This window comes from Cynara cardunculus, assembly GCF_001531365.2.
Source record: "Cynara cardunculus var. scolymus isolate 2C chromosome LG 13, CcrdV1, whole genome shotgun sequence".
In the NCBI taxonomy this organism is placed as follows: Eukaryota; Viridiplantae; Streptophyta; class Magnoliopsida; order Asterales; family Asteraceae; genus Cynara; species Cynara cardunculus.
This window is the reverse complement of record NC_037540.1, coordinates 20500591-20507618: the sequence shown is the minus strand read 5'-3', so window position 1 is coordinate 20507618 and position 7028 is coordinate 20500591. Positions and strand designations below refer to the sequence as shown.

General features: G+C 38.1%; 1 non-coding gene across 1 annotated transcript; it reads left to right on the top strand.

Moving 5' to 3' along the window:
* The first annotated feature begins 5044 nt into the window (after positions 1–5044).
* On the top strand, positions 5045–5151 carry LOC112526166. The gene has a single exon (XR_003070502.1). It is a non-coding gene; the product is annotated as a small nucleolar RNA R71 (small nucleolar RNA).
* The last annotated feature ends 1877 nt before the right edge of the window (positions 5152–7028 follow it).

Below are 7028 nucleotides of genomic sequence, written 5' to 3'. Positions count from 1 at the left end.
AATCAAATCCCTTGTTTCGTCATCTGAAACTAGTTTTTATAAACTGGACTTTTGAAGAACTTTACAAGCTATCTCTGCGGGAATGATATCTGGTACTTATACGATTATTACTTGTTACGAGACGACAGTAGTTCGAGATGTATACTTGCGCCGAGTTCTATTTTTGTGTTGAAATCTAAGGTTGAATAAACCGACGAGCAATACCCGTCGACAGTGTCAAGGTTGTCTCTGATGATGAGCATGGAGATAATCATTCCACCATCTTTCTTATGACTACTGATTGTGACAATAGAAATATGACGGGGATTAATTCTTTTATTTAGGTGATCTTCACTCCATCTCTTGTCTTAGTCACTCAGCTTTATTGTTTTTTGATGTTCAGATTTTGTAATTGAGAGCAATTTAGCTTGGCCCTTGGCAATGTTCACCATCTTTTTAGACTTTTTCTTTGAAAGAACTTAAGAGGCGAGAGACCTAGCCAGCTTGAGGTTATCCTCAGTCTGTTGTCTTTGAATTTGGAGTTCTTCCTCAACCTTGAATGCTTCGAGTCTTTCTGTTTTAGTAAGAAAGTCGAACTCACCACAACTAGAGATACGAAAATGAATTTTTACTCTAGTTTGGTCAAGTGACTCCTTAAGCTAAGTCATCTGTAAGTCTCTAGGAACACTAGAAGTTGGCTTTTGAGGTACCCGCTCAACTACACGACCATAGGTGGTAGAAGGAATAGTAGATGAGATTTGAGAGAGAGAAGTGATGACAGCAAACCTGGAGGGTTCAGCATATCCTTGAGAATTGATAGGATTGAAAAGAACTTTCAAGTTTCCGTCTTCAGCAACACCTTTGTCTTTAGAGGAAGTGTTCTGGTTCTTTGCATATGTCTCTTTGTCTTTCTCCTTGCCCTTGGGGATGAAGATTCCCTGAGAGAGACTCCTTTCTGAGCAGTAGCTAGTTTTGTGTGGTATTGAATAGCGAAGTCGTCGTCATTGTCGTCATCATCAGCAGCAGCAACACTAAGATCTTTTCCAGCATTAGGAAAGGAAAGAGGATCATAAGCTTCATCTTCATTATCACCATCATTAGTTGCAGAGGTGATAGGAAGGTCTTTGTCTTGAGCATCAACTCTGACGGCATCATCATTTTCCTCAGCTTCAGTAATAGCTTCAGCTTCACGGGAAGTGATGGCAGCTACAACTTCAGCAACAGCTTCATTTACTTCAGCTCTTTCATCTTGAGCATCAACATCAGCTGGTGTTGTAGGAACAACAGCAACAACACTTTAAGGTAAGTCTTTCTCCCCCTCTTTGTCATCAACATAACGAGAGGTGAGATCATCAAGACTTTTAGCAATTATATCCAACCGTTGTTCAAGCTCGACCAGAGACTGAGTTTGAAAAAGATCAAGTTCGAGCACTTGATCTAGTGATAGGCGATCAGCGACTGTCAAGGAGGGTGCAGGAACTGGCGTTGGACATTGAAGAAAATCCAATATCTGATGCATCATCTCACCATGCTTGGTAAGTTGAGCCTACACTTCATCGACTTTGCTGTTGAGAGCAGAGATGGCCTCACCGTTGGTGCGAACATCGGCTTGCACCGCAAATAACAATTCTTTCACATCATTGACTTCAGCTCTGACAGCTGAGAGGTCATAAGAAAGGTCATCTCAGAGAGGCATGTCTTTATGGACTTGGTCCATTTTGATCAAGATAGTCGCTATAGATGGGAGAATCATCTTGACATTGTCAACCATGTTGTATTCATATTCCATGGCTGTCAATTCTTCATCGAAAGGACCTGAAAAAGAAGAAGTTTGAGCAAAAGATAGCTCGGGGTTAGAAGAAATGAAGGGGTAGGTTGGTAGAATACCTGAGGGGTCATCAACACCATCTGAATGATTGATGTTGGTTCTCTTCTAGTTGCCTTCGAGAGGATAGGCTTCCGTTGACTGAGGTATCTCGAGAGGATCGACCTCAGGTCCTGTGGTGATTGTTTCATCATCAGTGAAGACAATTACTAATGAATCACTAGCATGTGTCGAGACCAAAGAAAGAGAATAAGAGAATATGGTTGAGAGTGGTGGAAGTGGGTGTTCAGCAGTGGCTATGCTGATATTCGCACCTTCAGTGATTTGGGTCACTGAGGCGGTTGGGAGAGGAGTCACGTTTATGACAGTGACTGGAGAAATCATTGAAGAGCTAGGAGGGGTTATAACAGACGTTGCCTCAGGGGTAAGGCTTGTTCCATTGACTAAAACCTGTTGAGAGGTAACAGCCAGGGATGTAGGTATCCTCGTTTTGGCTTTCTTGGCCCTCGATGGAGAACCAAGAGTGGTTTGAAAGGAGGATATTTTAGATGAGAGGGTGGTGGTGGTTGGGATAGATTGAGGGGCGTTTTCCTTAGTCTTGGCCATTGGAGCAAGGGAAGAAAGACATATTGGCACAGTTGCAGAAGATGAAAAAGTACTGCAATGTATGCCACACGAGGTATCAGGAAGAGAGAGAAGTGCAACATCTTCAGGTTTAGATTTATGATCCAAGATTCTTGACCTAAGCCTGCAGATAGCCAAGTTGCCTTTTATGGTGTATTTATTACTAAATATCTTAGCAAACACCATACATAGGAATCTGGTGTAAGGCATTACCTTTTCCCTTTGGTGCTTGTTCAGCTTCAGCACCAGGTCTTCAAAGATAACGCCAGTAAAGTTGATTGGTCTCTGGCGAATGATAGAAATGCCAATGTTCAATGCAACTCTGGACGCTTGGTCTTGTCCACCAGTTTTGCCTCCCATAGACTGAATGAAATGAGAAAACAAATATTGTCATTCCGCAGACATGCGGTTCTTCTCAATTTTAGAGAGCAATTTGAGGGGATCGCTAGAGTCCTTCATTGTTGGCCAGGCGTAGCCAATATCATCTAAACAAGAGATGATGTCTTCAGTGGAAGGTTCACTGGCATAAGGACCCTTTGGAAGCTGGAGAGCAGTCCTTAGTGTGGCTACATCAAAACTGACGATCATCCTGTTAAAGGCGAAGAAGATTTTCTCCACTGGTTTACCAGTCTTGTCAGTTTCTTGCTTGACTTCAGTAGTAAACCAGAACTGCTGGAGGACTTCTTTTACCATGACAGGTTCATGGGTGAGAGCAAAGAAAATAGAAGAAGTATTGAGGAATCTAGCAGTGTCCTCAAAATGTGGTTTATTGGCGGGAATGTCTAGAAGCGCCACATAGTTGTTGGGCTTGAAAGACACTTCGTCAATGCTGAAGTTTACGTTCTTGCCAAACATTTCTGTGATATATAAGAGAAAACAGATGATAACAAGTTTGTTAATAATCCAAGATAAAAGTGTAAACTCCAAGTTTTGAATCGATAAAACTTCTTTTGAAAAATCCACAATAAGATTTAGGGTTTTTCAAAAAGAATAAGTGTATAAAAACTTTAGATTATAACCAAGTATACGAATGTGTTAATAATCTGTATGTTAGTTGTTTAAGAGAAGAAGTTCTTAAATAACATAACAAAAGTTTCTTAGAAGAAGAACAGATCAAAATAAGAAAGAAAGGGTTATCAACCTGTGATTTTTAGAAGAAGAAGGTTCAAGGTTTTTTAGCGTTCTTTGAGTTCTTGCTTGCAAAAGTCTAAGAAGCAGAGGTTCAACGACAATTTTTTGCAAGCATAAGGAAAAATGAGCGAAAAGATCTCATATTTATAGGTAGGAGGAGAGAGAAATGAAAAGAGCAGAGAGAAAAATACGTACACACAAATACACTTAGCAAATATATGAGATTTTCTTAAAGAGATAAGATTAGAAGTGTGTTCTTTTTGGGTATGCTTCTTAGAATTAGATAGAGGAATTCTTATATGCTTGTATCGCATCTTGCATGAGTGGTGAAATCACTCAACTATTTATACCCATTGCATTAAATGTAATTCAGAAGAGGCAAACACACGCGTCAAGCTTTTAGAGGAAAGTTTGTCCTTTGCTACAGTGAATACTACTTTTGTCTATTCATGAGTAGACATCATTTCATAGAGTTGGTGGGCACTAGAATTGACTAATCGGCTCTGTGTTGTACTATACTCTTGAGAGGGTATGGGTTTGTCCTTTGTGTGTGGAAGGACAAGACAAAAACAATCGTGCATGGCAAGCTTCATTTGATCACTGAATGCTGGAATAACGTTGGAGGTCTCTTCAGCATTCACTGAGGCTTGTGCAATCTTCACACTTATGTTGACCATGTTGTAATCACTGAATACTGCTTCAGATCACGAATGCACTAGTCACTAATATTCAGTTTCAGTCTTTGATATTTGCTGAAGGTTCTTGGGTGTGAGTTTTGTCTTCTTGAAGTATAATTGTCGTTGTAGGATTACAATACATGTTTCAGCGATCACTGAACAGACTCAGTGACGATCGCTGGAACTGATTAAACAGAAACATAATACTTCGATGGGTAAAAGAGATTATCATCAAATCAATGAGAGAGATGATCAACAGTTTTGAAAATTGGATTGATGCTGAAAATGAGCACGTTGACTTTAGGAAACAGTTGGTTGAAAACCTTGTCTTTACTCTTTTACAACTGGTGGGTTTAAACATCGACTATTCCAAGAAAATTAGGATGGTTTTTCCAAGTGAAGTTGTAGGTATTTGAAAACTGGGCAGGTCTGTGTGCACATAATTCACAGATTCAAAGTTAAGGCTGCATTGGTCAAAAGTATGACCTTCACCGCGTAATCAGAAACAATTGTTGTAGCAACAGTGTTAGCAGCAGGGACAACCACGTTTTTCAACAAGCTAGTCATTGTTGTTAATTGTGTTGTAAGAGCAGTATAAGGATCTATTTCATGAATGTTTGTTGTCTTTTTTGGTACTATTGCTATATGATCTACCCAATGACCATTGTTGTTAGAATTTTTCTCCAAAATATCAAAACCATCATTGTAGGTATTGGAAATAAAAGCTCCACCTGCAGTAGCATCTAACATTTTTTTAGCAGTGGTGTCAAGAGCATTGTAAAATGTTTCCAGATGTATGCAGTAGGGTATGCCATGATGTGGGCATTTCCTTAGTAATTCCTTGTACCTCTCCCAAGAATCAGAAACTACTTCATCGTCCAGTTGTTTAAAAAGAAAATTTTTATTTACGAACTTGGCACTCCTAGTTGGGGGATTTTTTTTTGAAGTTTCTCGGTCATCTCATTCCATGTGGTGACTGAGTCTGGTTGAAAAGAGTTGTACCACACTTTGGCATTGTCTCTTAATGAAAAAAAGAAATAACTTCAGCCATAAGGCTTCATCAGAAATTCCATTAAGATGAAAAGAGTCAGTGACTTCCATAAAAGATCTAAGATGCAAATGAGGATCCTCATATGGTAATCCAACATATTGACCATTTGTTTATAACATGTGAAACATTATGGGCTTAAATTCAAAGTGGTCACCATCAATAGTGAACCACGTATTCCATGGTGTAATTGATTTAACATTGGAATAGTATAGTCCATGCTGCCACCAGTCTTTGAATTTGCAAGCCTAATAACTTCCTCATCAGGATTGGTTCTTGAATCAGGTCTTAATTGAGTCATTTCAGGAGTAGCTAGAATAGGCAACAATTTTCTTTGTACCCTTGTTCTCCTTCTAAAGGTTCTTTCAATGTCCGAATCTAATTCAAAACTTGCCTCACGAGGTATCCTTGGCATAAACCACTAAAAATGAAAAATCAAATTTTAAAGTAACTTAAAGAAAAACTCTTTTTGGCTAAAAAATCCCCAGCAGTGCCGCCAAAAACTTGTTGTGTGGTTGATCTATACCCTCAAAAGGCTATATTAACAAGTAAATCATGCAAGTATATATGGTTTACAAGTATTGTACAAAGCAAGTAATAATGATAAGTAATAATGAATATCGTTCCACAGATTTAAAATGCAAAGAGAGTCACAAAAGTAAACTTTAAAATGAGATTTCAGAAAAGGGGTTTTGGAAGCAATAAAGCTTCAGAGAGCAAATATCTTTGAGATAGTTGGTAACCGAATACTGAAATGTAACAATATTTAAAAGATAGTATGGATGCAAGATCATGTTGGATTTCAGTAACGAAGTGCAGTGAACATTGCTACAACATAACATAAGGTTGTTGCAGCAATAGCTTTCTACAACACTACTGGATTGAACGGCCTTCCAAGGAAGTACAGATTAGACCATATGTTGGAAGTCCACTTGGTGATGCATCAATCCCAAACTAGTACAGATCTTGTCTTTCTTTCCATATAGTTTTGCAACCCCTAGATTATTGCATCTCTTTATAGCCTCTATAACACACTTAGTAAAAATATTTGTGTTGTCTTAATCTTAAGTCCAACTCATCTGAATAAAATAACATGTGTCAATTTCTCAAAGATTACTAGATGAAATATTGATACCACTTGTGAATAATGAAGTAAATTGCTATTAGTAAAGCAATCATTGACTAACACTTGGCTTAATCTCACAACCTTCACTTACACCCACACTAAGGTATTTAGCATATCATGACTGAATGTAAGTGCTTAAAAATAAATGACATAAATGGAAATGACTATATGTAAATGACGTAAAATTAAATTATGCAAGAAAAGTAAAGAGAAAACTGGAAAGGTTGTTGTAACAACAAACAGTAACGAAGAACAATTAAAAAGTACTAAAAACTACAAAATAATATTAAAAGTAGCAAGGACTCAAAGCTTAGATGAAACTGTGTTCCTGATGGCCTTGTTAAGCTCTCTTGTCCCCTCCTAAAACAAAACTTTACCCCCTATATATATAGTAGCAAAGGGGAATCAAAAAGTACAAAAAAGTAAAATAACCATTGGTTATTAACCAATGTGTAATACAAAAGATGCTTAAGTACAAAAATAAGGCATCTTTTAGTGGCATCTTCCTTTCATAATCATCTACCAGCGGTACTAAAAGATGTCCTCCTCCAAAATTTGACTTTTCAAAATATCTATCGAGATTGAGCCAGTTGTGCCAATATCCAGTGCTACAGTAAT